Source organism: Coffea eugenioides, chromosome 2 (assembly GCF_003713205.1).
Source record: "Coffea eugenioides isolate CCC68of chromosome 2, Ceug_1.0, whole genome shotgun sequence".
NCBI classification, from domain to species: domain Eukaryota; kingdom Viridiplantae; phylum Streptophyta; class Magnoliopsida; order Gentianales; family Rubiaceae; genus Coffea; species Coffea eugenioides.
The window spans coordinates 73,501,695-73,514,004 of record NC_040036.1 but is presented as its reverse complement, the minus strand read 5'-3'; positions in this window follow the sequence as shown (position 1 = coordinate 73,514,004).

Genomic DNA, 12,310 nt, shown 5'->3' with positions numbered 1-12,310 from the left:
TCAAAACTGATAGTGTATATATATACTATACACTGTCAATATAGGAAAAATTAATTATATATATATGTATAATGTAAAAGATACAAAAGTATGAAGAGCTAATGACAAAAAGTAAAATATCACTAAGGTTAATCGGTAGTTGAACAATTATATATGAATTCGATTAGTATTTTCTTCAATTGAGAAAATAATTTGGTATTAAAATTTAGAATTTCAGCTTCAAAGATTCGATTGAAACTAAAGAAATGAGTACGCTGGAATATTTTGACTAATTGAGCTTCCAACAGATTGGACATTCACGAACAGTTATTTCATCTGGGCATCCATGATTAATTTAAAAATTCAAATCACACAAACACAGAGAAATTCATGATATCAAGCCAATGTTCCTATCAACTGTGGTTCTTGACTTAGAAATTGGAAGCTCTTTAATGTTTAATCAATGATGGTGACCGCAAGAACATGACAAGTTGTTGGAATTTCGTGTTAAAATTATTGTGATGCTTGAAATCATGTCAATGGTGGAATAGTATACTGATCGTTGTCATCTCCTTCTTATCTACTAATATAAAAGTAAAATAATACAACGTAGCATGTTCACCAGGGAATACTTGGTGATCATGCATGGCTATGTATTACCAGAATATTCTTTTAGGCACAGGTATTTAAAAAGGGATGGTTTTTAATTATACTGTTCAGGATGTTAATCTTGTTAGCCAATTAATTGTTTTTAAGGTCTGTCTAACGGGTGCTCATTCATTAAGATATATTTTCAAGTGTCATATTTTTTAAAATATAAAATTAATTAGGAAAAGTAAATAAATACAAGGAAGGGTAGGTAAGATTAAATAGAGAAAGTATATGAATGCAAGAGAGAGTAATAATTATTAGTATGTGTGTGTGTATATATATAGTAGGTTAAATGAATGCTAAATGTGTTAACGAGTGCTCTATGAACGCTGTTCGAAAAACCCTTTGTTTTTAATGTGTTAGATCACTCAAAATCATCTAACCCTTTGTTTTTAATGTGTTAGATCACTCAAAAACTTGCCATTCTCAAGTCCATTTGCAATTTAGACTCGAAACACGTAGTTTCGTTAATTTATCCAAAATTGATGTAGCAATAAAATTTGGGCCGTAGAAACATCATTTGCCTAATTAACATTTCAACTTGTACAAGAACCTTTTAATTTTCCTTGTCAAACGGCAAAATTTATAGAATTAATCTTTCTTACACTACTGACAGTATATGCACAGTCAGCGTTGCATGAATGACAACTACACCAATTTTGAATTTGAAATTCAATTTGTACATACATGTGATAAATCAAACATTGACAGTATATGCACTGTTAGTGTATATAAGATTTACTCAAATTTATATATTAACACATGCCTAATTAACATGTACAAGAACCTTTTAATTTTCCTTGTCAAATGGCAAAATTTATATATTAACACTTGATGATACAAGTTCTAAATACAAAGCAAGGCAACTGCCCTCTTATCATCATCCTCTGCAGTATGCAAGAAACTAATAGTCTAGTGCAGAAAATAATTGCAGATCGAATCTCCTTAACAAAAAGTTATAGGATTACATATAATCTGCAATCTAAATTGTAATCCTACAGTATATGCCTCACTAGCTAGATGAGTAATTCTTACAATTAATTGCCGCAGAGAAGTGCATAAAGTTTGACTAATAACTAATAAGAGCCATAACAACCTTCAACTTGATAAGACTTATTAAAAGTGAATGAATTTGTATTATTATCACTTCCTTTTTCCCCTTAAAATAGTGTATATTCAGGCTTGACTAACTTCTAGAAGAGGACTGCATCAAGCTAGATTCGAGTGAAAAAGTGCATGAAATGCAAGTTCTAGCAGTTATGCATCCAGTGCAAGAGTGTTAGTACGATTTGATTTCAAGCCGGCAGGTGGTTGCTGCATCAAACTCAAAAACGGCCTTTTATGGTATGACTTGCCTATGCAAGTACGCATAGACTCTAACTCTTGTGCGCCTGCTAGAGTTTTCACCTCTAAGCAACTGGTAAAACAAATTTAAATCTAATAGGTAACTATTTTAGTTTTAAATCGTCAATGAACAAATACTGTTTGATTGATTCATTTTGAAAACACAATGATTGCGTTTGGTTTGAAAGATGCAATAAAGGATTTGAAATCTTCTCCAGTCCCACTAATTGTTTGGAAAATTTAGGAGTTATTTGAGTTTGTAATTTATTGATAATTTAAATACATTTTAAACACTAAAATAATTGATGAATTACACATTCAAATAATCCAAATAATTAGAGCAATCTGAGAGGATTTTAAATCTTCTGCCAAATCCCCCAATCCAAACGAAGCAAATGGGATGATGGTTACAACATAACCAAAGCGTGTTATCTGAGTTTAAGATACATAAACATATAAGTAAAATTTTTAAGTAGGTTTAAGGATAGTTGAAATTAATCAACTTGCAATTCAAAAAACATTAATAGTTTCTACACTATAATTGTAGGCAATTTTTTTTTTTTTTTTGCATTAGCAAATTTAGATGTATACCGCGTGTGCAAAAAAAGAATTTAGAACTTAAACAGATTATGTATGTATCATGAATTTACATTTGATAGTATAAAAAATTTTATACTGGTATTGTAGAAAAGGTTAAATCTTAAAAAATTTATAAGTCAAACTTTGAAGTTGGTTTAAGGACAGTAGACCTTAACTTGAAATTAAGAAAATACTAATCTTTTCTCCACTATCATCATAAGGATTTTTTGCACCAGTAGAATTGGACGCATATCATTAGTGCAAAAGAAGAATTTAAAATTTAAACAAAAAATCATGTGTCATGCTCACATTTACATATACTAATTGTAGAAGAAGTTTTGCACTGACGTTGTAAGAAAAATTAACCCTCAAAAAAGAAAAATAAATGGATAGATAGATCCACACAGAAAATTTACTTTTGATGACTTGAGCGACTCAAGGAAAGACTATGGTGCAAAGAAGGATGTATTAAACTTGTCTTCTTCCCCCCTTGGAAATGAGTTAGTAATAGAGACTAACAAGTAAAGAAAGGATTAAGATGATAATAGAGATTAACAGATAAAGAAGGATTAAGATAAGGAGGAAGGACGTACAGATACATATAAATTAAATAAAGAAATGGGACGCAGACAGACTGACTTGTACAAGTAATGGAAGGTTTAAAAAATTAAGTTGTCTTGTTCTCTTCTCTTGCAAGGCTTCCTAGCTAGTTTCATAGTCATCTAGAAAAGAATCCATGCAGCCAATAGATTTGTCGCCATTTGTACTCATAGCCAGTAGTATCAAGTAACATTCGGATGTATAAATTGGCAAGTTTTCGCACAAAAAGCTTTTTTTTTTTCTTTTTGATAAAATAGAAGTCAATATTATTAATAAACTAACTGAAAATCATCGAACACGATTTGATTAATAGAAAGTTGTACTAATGGCAGAAAATACATAAATATGTCAAAGATATATCTGATATAAAAAATCATTAGATTTAACACCGTGAATCACAGACCATCATATCTGATCCACTGCAAGTGCCGCTCTATAAATATCAGTGCATGTTTATTCCCTCAAATCCGCTATCCAATTGGTTCAAATTCAAAATTGATATTGAGATTCTACGAAAAAACCCAAGAAATTTTAAATCTAAAAAAAAAATTTAGATCTAAGAAAATAACTTGGTAGTATTTGTTTTTACTAAATTATGCTTTATGAAAATGATAATCTTTCTTGAAGAATATTGAAAATTAATGCAAATGTTAGATAAATTGATAAAAGAGTGCGTACACCACTGCAGCCTTTACTATTATACAAGAAGTATAGATAAGTATTCAATGCTAAAAAGGAACGCAATCAGATGATTGTTTGATTAAATTAGATTGCCTACTAATTAGACTATATTGCACGCCAATGGTTGATTGTAAGTTGTAACCTCGTAAAAGGTTTATCTTATTGCTTTCATTAATTAATCATTGCATGTCATATCATTTAAGACAAATTCTTATTCTTTATACAGCCCCAAGAAATTAAGGTCACAAATCACAATCCACCATTTCCTTTTCAACGCCTGTCCACCACTAAACATTGTGGAAGAGTGCTTTCCTGTTACGTAAGTATGTCTGATAGAATAAAGAAGGGATTAGCAAGATGATTTGGGATTAATAGTGAATGCTTTTAATAATGAGTTCATGAAATAAACTAGAGAAACGTTAATACATTACTTCATATTGAAATTTTTGTCTCTGACCAGAAGGAATTTTGTAATTTGATTTCTAGTTGTGACGACCTAAGCAACTTATTTGGCTATTTCTGTCTAGGTCCTTCATTTCATTGTTTATATGAAGGGACATGATCTATTAGTTGACTTGAAAACCATTTGTATATGATGATGCTAATCATTCATGTTCATTACACTAATTTCAGCTTCGCATTGGATAGTAGATTATTTGATATAATTTTTTTAAAAAATACTGTAGCACTTTTTTGATGTGATGTATTTGAGATAAAAAAGATAGTCGAAAAATATATTGATAAAACAAGCAAATAAATTTTGGTAAAAAATTTACAATCCAAAAACTCCCATAATTGATTGATGCATAGATGAGTTCATCTCTAGGGAAAAACTCCATAAAACTCAACTCTCAAAGCTGAATTGCTTATTAAGTTACTGGGAATTAGAGTGAAACTTTTTATCTGAATATAAACACTACTGAATATAGTATGTTTTTTCGGATAATGATAGACAACAGAAATATAAATTAAGAATCACGCGAAATTTTTAATGTGCAATTCTGACCCTAAGATCCCATCTTATTCATTTACAGGAATAAAACCTTTTTTGTTCATCAAAAATAGATTTAGATTTTGGTAGAAATATTAGAGTACAACAATTTTACATTTACAAGAGGACTAGTTCGTTCATTCTTTCGGTTACAATTGAATAAGAAACAAATGCTCAAAGGGAAAATCCCAGTTTTCATTCCTAAACTTTGGGTCATTGATGCATTTCGTTGTCAAATTTTCTGGCATAACACATTTAGTATGTGAATTATCAATGTTTGACAAAATTCATCCTCAAATGAGAAATTAATTAATTTGAACGAGGGCAGTTTTTCTGTCCATATTGTTGACATGGAGGGGTGGAGTTAGAAATGCAGTTCAGTGGGATAAACTTAAGGGCAAATTACACTTTACCCCCCCTTTTGGTTTAGTATTTTTTTTACTAATCACCTTACGGTTTGGATTAAAGTGTCAAAGTAACGGAAGTGATTATTTGTAACGAAATCACCTGAAATGTCAAAAATACCCTTATGTAAAGTTGAAAATTATTTATTAACCAAGGGGGGTTATGTGGATATTTTGAAAATTATAAGGGGATGATATGGTAAAATATTAAATCATAAGGGGGTTATATGGTAAACTATAAAACTACACGGGCTTAGTGTATCATGTATTTATAAGGGTAATTTCGACATTTTAAAAAGTCCCATTACGAATGATCATTTCCGTCACTTTGACACTTTAATCCAAACTATGAGAGAGTTATATATAGTTTTTGAAATTATAGAAGGGTTATGTAGAAAAATACTAAATCAAGGGGGGTAAAGTGTAATTTGCCATAAACTTAACATGTTAAATTGTACTACTTCCAAATTTCAAATCCAAATTCTGCCACAGATAGAAAAGAATAAATGTGTAAAGTTAAGTCTTTATTGATTTCGTTCCAGATGTGAGAGGTGATATGGGTGTCATTTTGTTTTTAATTGTGTTGACTTGTTGAGAACAAAATGACAAATAATTTAATAATTTAAAATAAAGATCTTATTAAAAGGTAGTGGGAACAATACTCTATAACTATGGAGGCAAAGTTATAAATTTCTGCATATAATTTGCAGATTTTGGTGGACTCAGGGGGGCAATTGCCTACACTGCCCCCAGTGTATATCCATCCTTGTTGATATGGTTTCTGATTTTGGTGAATGCAGATCAGTTATTTGTGATTATAGTTACCAAACAAAACCAGATGTTCCAGGTGAGTTCTTGAAATTTAATTAGAAGCTATACCTCATGAATCTTTATAAACTCCACAGGCCAAAATGATGAAATTTCTAGCACATCAGCAAATTTATTCAACTATAAATAATCAGTCCTTTCTTAAGCAATTATACAATCATAGTAAATTCTACGACTACGGATATCAAAGCATGCATAGGGGTGTGGATTGACTGGTTGTCTTGGTGTAAAACGGGATCGATTTTTTGGTTTTGTTTAAACTAAACAAAAGATTAGGTAACAAAAAAGTAACAAACAATTTACATAGCATGACACAGTTTCACAGAATTGAATCTGCTGGAATTCAAACACTGAATCTTCAGGCTCGGAAAAGGTAATTAGTAATACGAACATAAGGATATCATTTCCCATGCTCTGTTGTTCCTGGTGAATTAATCTTGCTGAAGCCTCCGCTGAAGAACTACAATGATACAATTCAATTCTTTCCAATGGTGTAATTTCCCCAACATCACTAGGTAGGTATCTCATTCAGGCAGGAGAAGAAGATTAGAACCAGATGTTGTAGACTGGGGAAGTGACTACTAGTGGCTTCCCAATGCACAAGATTTGTGTTTTCAATCAGCAGGAATTTTAGAGGACAAAACCCTGTCTCCACTTGCTTCCACTCTGGTCCAACACAGGCATCATCTCTGAGTTTCAGTACCTCACTCAAGGTTGGGGCACATGGCAAGATTGCCCATTATTTTCCATGGCAATTTGCTCTGAAGCAAAGAAAGCTTCTTGAGGTTTGGTGGGTAGGAATCCAGATGAGGAATCTATCGCGGTTTTGTACAAATGTCTTCCATAAAGGTATATTTCAGTGTTTCAAGTCGATGGAGGTTGGGAATGTTCTTCAAATTGGTCCATGGCCAAGGGTCTTCGTCAATTGGCTCTCTTTTGAAGTCTTGAATATCATCTTCATCAGTTGGCTCTCCCTTGAAGTCTTGAATATCATCTTCATCATTTGACTGTACTTCAAACTCTTCAATATCATCACAAGCTGCAGAACATCTTATTTCAGTCTCAACAAGTTTCAGTTTCTTTAGGTTGGGAATACTACTGAGTACATTCATGGTACAACTTGATAGACTTAATTCTGATAGTGACGGCAAATTTTGCAGAAACAAACTATTGTTTCCACCATTTTCACTACTAGAAGGATCAGGCAGCTCAATGACTGCACCAAACTGAAGATGCTGCTACGGTGGCATCTTCCAAACTTTCCAAGGTAAAGTCCAGGTGATATTTTAATACGCACGAAGGATCAAAGTTCGTAGGTTCCGAAGATTGGATATTGATTCTGGAACATTTCCACCAATAAACACCGCCGAATACCTCAAGTTAAGTAGTTGGACCATCTCACTAGGGAAATAACTGAATTTCGGGAACCCAAGGTTCAATACCTTAACAATTTTGAAGTTTACATGGCTGGACAAAGAATCTACTGGGAATTTATTCTGAGTATCCCTTGACTTTAGGTGGAAATACAAAATGAACGAGCTAGCGGAAATGAATGGTTTGAGATAATCAAATTATCATGGAAACTGGTGCGACACTGATTGGTTCTGCGAACATTCTGCACCTGCTTTCTCACTACATACATGAAGTTTTCTCTTTCAGCTTCTTTCAAGCAGAAGTCGCGCAAGAGATCATGAATGTGGCAAGTATTGATTTTGCCATTAGACTTCCTTTTTCCAGCAAAGACTAAGTTTCTCTCCATGAGATCAAGCAAATAATCTTCTGCAACCTCTTCTAACGTTTTAAACCCTATAGGCCTTAAAAATCCCCCAGCAATCCATAACATGATTAATCTTGAGACTATGATATGAGAGTCTTCGGGAAAAGCGCCCATATGGAGGAAACATGCTTTCAGGTGGAAAGGCAAGTAACGATAACTTATAGCAAGTGTCTCTAAGCATGTATCTTGACCTGTGCTTAGAAGCATGTTTCACCGTCGCATGTCGCAGTCGCGTCCCAGTCTTGTTCGACATCCGTGGCGACATAGCGGGTGATACGCATATTATAACGCATAAAATTTTTCAAAATTTCTGAAAAATTTACTAAAATTAGAAAATATCAAAAAAGGTACAATCTGAAAAACTATTTGAGTCGACTCCAAGTTGACTTGGATATTTTGACCGATATCATGCATCATGGATTCGTATCGACCAATATTAATCGAGTCAGACTTAGTCGCCGCTGATATGAAATTATACATGATTCGGGAATCGGTATCATATTAATTTCCTCCGTTCTGATTATGACTCGGCCGACTTGTATCGGACTCGACTGATACGGTGAAACATGCTTAGAAGCGAATTCAAACTTACTACGAATTCAAATAGATATATATATATATATATATATATATATATATGGGTTTAAAACAAAATTGTTAGTTTGAACCCATGTATATATCAATTTAGCATGTGTACAATTACAATTAACCTGTTTAGGTAAAATCAAATAAAAATATATTACATACTATTTGTACTATTTATGTGAAATCAAATAGATATATATATGGATTAAAAAGAAAAAGCTATTCATCCATATGGTCAATGAGAGATGAAAAATTCATTTTGTAAAATGTGAGCGATGAAAAAAATCATTTTGTGAAATGATGGATCAAATTATGTAAAATTTGATTTGACAATTTTGTTCCTAAAAAATAATCATGTACAAGACATGTGGTGAATTCAGGTAAAAAACTAGTCAGAAAGTTAGTTAGGAACTAAATTTTATTAATATAAATTTATAAGTAACGTAAAATTACATTTTTAAAAGTGAGGGACGAAAAAGTTGTCATTGTCGTCATTTAGTACAAAGCAAAGGAGTGTTTAGAGAACAGCAATCATTGTTATCAGAAGATATACTAATTTCATAAGATTAAACCAAGCCCTGATTTCGTCAACAACTCTACGGCTTTTTTTTTCCTATTTGTTATCCCTCTTTTGGTCTGGAAAGGAATACTACAGTGTTAACACGGAATACCTATCGGTGAAAGAGTATTGCCCCCGGCCCCTCCGGGTTCGGTCCGTGGTTGTAGTCCCAGTTGGGGGAGAGCCACGTCCAGGGATCGAATCCCAGCACTACCGCGGCTGGTGATGCTTGGGGCAGGCCGCTCCCAGCCCACTGTGGGATTAGTTGGGCCGTACGGTATTACCAATCCATGGGCCCAGATACCCACAGTGTTGCCAAAAAAAAAGAAAAAAAAGAAAGAGTATTGCCCCCGAGGTTCTGTGAGGATTATTCACGAGCCACAGATAGGCCAATCAACGGTTCGGGCCTGAATCCGTGAAATTATTGCGAGTATGGGTATGGATTTAATTCCGTTATCTAGACCTGGATCCGGATCCATTTTGTCAAACAAAAAATGAGTCGGATATTGAATATAGTATTCCGACCCGTATTAGACCCGGATCCGAATATAAATGGATTAATAATTTAAAATATTTATATTTATCAATATAATTTGATTAGGGTAATGTATTTAAATAAAGTCAATTTGATTTATTTTCTTATTTGATTTTTTTTTTGTATTAGTGTATAAATATATTTTTTTCTCATTTTTATTAGAAATTGTAAAACTTGATAATTTTTTTGGGGTAGACCCGACCCGGATCCGGAACATAGAGTAGAAGACCCGTCAGGTAAACGGGTCGGATCCGGATCCGATTTGGTATGCCGGGTCCGGAATAATGAATTCCGCCCCGGATCCGACCCGTTGACAGGCCTAGCCACAGGCCCACAGCCTTGCACCCCTCCCCCTCCAAAAAAAAAAATAAAAATAAAAATTGCCCCCCAAAAAAGCGTTAATATTTTTTATAGTTGTCCCCACCATTTTTATAATGAAATATTGAAATGAAATATATTAGATGATGCTATTTTTATTTTCTTTCTAACAAATTTTATTGAGTAAAATATATTTATTTTTTTCTAACAAATTTTAGGGCAAATTACATATTACCCCTATAGTTTAGTGTTTTTATACATAACCCCCTATAGTTTCAAAAACTATACATAACCCCCTCATAGTTTGGATTAAAGTGTTGATAGAAATGATCATTCGTAACGGAACCTTTAAAAATGTCAAAATGACCCTTGTTTAAGAATTAAAATGGTTGAAGTGACCAAAATATATAAACATAATATACATAACACAATAACCCTGTATGATTTTATATTTTATCATATAGCCCCTTTATGGTTTAATGTTTTATCATATAACCCCCTTGTGGTTAATAAATAATTTTCAACTATACATAGGTGAATTTTTGACATTTTAGGTGGTTTTGTTATGGATTACAAATTCTGTTACTTTGACATTTTAATTTAAACTATGAGGGGATTATGTATAGTTTTTGAAACCAAAGAGAGGTTATGTACAAAAACACTAAATCATAGGGAGTAAAGTGTAATTTGCCCCAAATTTTATTGAGTAAAAAAAAAATATGATTAATCTTCCATAAACTGACCGTGTATATATTATCATCATTGAATACATGATATATAATTTGAATTTAAATTTGAAACCCCAGTTTTATGTATGTATCATGTAACCAACTGTAATAGTATATACAGTATATTGACTCAAAAAATATATCAGGATCATTTTGACAACCTCTCGAGTACACCTACTTATGCAGTCTTGACACGTCATCAAAATTCCACTTAATTTTTGTCTTATTAATTGCTTCCCAACTCTCTGTAACACTAAGAAACCATTGAGCTTAGTTCAGTGGCCACCAAGGTGGGTCTTAAGACCCTGCTTGGGTTGTAGGTGAGAATTCAAATTTCACTTGTAGCAAAAAAAATTCAAGGGTTGTGCCAAAACACTCCCTTGAATCTAATAAGGTCTGTGTACCTACTAGTCACTAACACAAAACCTCGTTAGGTTCCTCCTCCCTTGTAGTTTAGGATAGATAGATTATACAATAGTTCTCGTCTCCGAAAAAAAAAAAAAAAAAAAAAAAAAAACTCTCTCTAACACTAAGCACTCCTTAGCAATTTTTTCTTGTTTCCTTTTTACTTCAGATTGCGCTTCCTGTTTCCTTTTTTTTTCACCACTAAATCTTTAGATTTTTGCTTTGTCATTTGACAAATTCTTAAAGTACAAAATTAGCGAAAGTTCAACATCACATAAAAAAATAATTTAATTTTAGACTAATAATAGACTACCTCTTACACTTTTGACTTTTATTCATTTATATTTATTTTTTATTTTATTTTTTATCCTTTTGTAATTTTGCGTAAGCCAACTTTTCTTTTTGTACCAAAATCTGGGTAAGCAGTTATTTAAAAACTCAAAAAGATAAAAAAAAATAGAAAAAAACTTGGGTAAAAGTCAATATAAGTCAAACATGTAGGATTTAGTTTATTATTAGTCTAAAATTAGGGTCTGCTTAACGTGATGTTTAATTTTTGTCGATTTTGTTGTTTTAAGAGTTTAAAAAAAGAAAAAAATAAGAATATAAATATTTGGAGGAAAAAAAATGTAAACAAGGAGCCCAAAAAAGGGGGGAAAATAGCTGATGGAAAATACGGTATATTAGGGAGTTAGAGTGGCACTAGGAAATGAGGGAAGGAATTAATAAGACAAAGATTAAGTGAGATTTTGCTGACTTGGTAAGGTTGGATTAGTGGGTAGAATAAAAGCTTTTTTCAGCATCATCCTAACCTACTTTTTACTCAATTTTAAATACTTAATATTAATTTTTTTATATGTCAAACCATATGAATTACAATTGAACCAAATGTTTATTAGACAGCTTAATTATGTACATTTTATGCCGCCTATTGTAAATACCAAAATATACGTCTAGTAAGATCTATGCATAATCTTAATCATTACACACTTTTATTCATAATTTTAATTAGGGATAATTTCAAAAACCTACCCTGAGGTTTCTGACAATTTCAGACAGCTCCCCTCATGTTTTGAAAATTACACATACCTCCCCTAGAACATAGGTTTGGGTTTCACCTTGATGATGTAAGACCAAAAAAGTATACGAACGCTCAAAATTGCCCTCATTTAATTTTCAAAATATGAATAGTCATTAAAATATTTTAAAAATCAAGAATACACTTGTATACTACAAAATTATGAGTTTTATTACTTAGCCAATGTCCTGATATTTTCCATCCCATGGTTTTCTACATCTACCCAAAATTTCAAACTCTTATCACTTCTTCTTTTTTTCGAACAAGA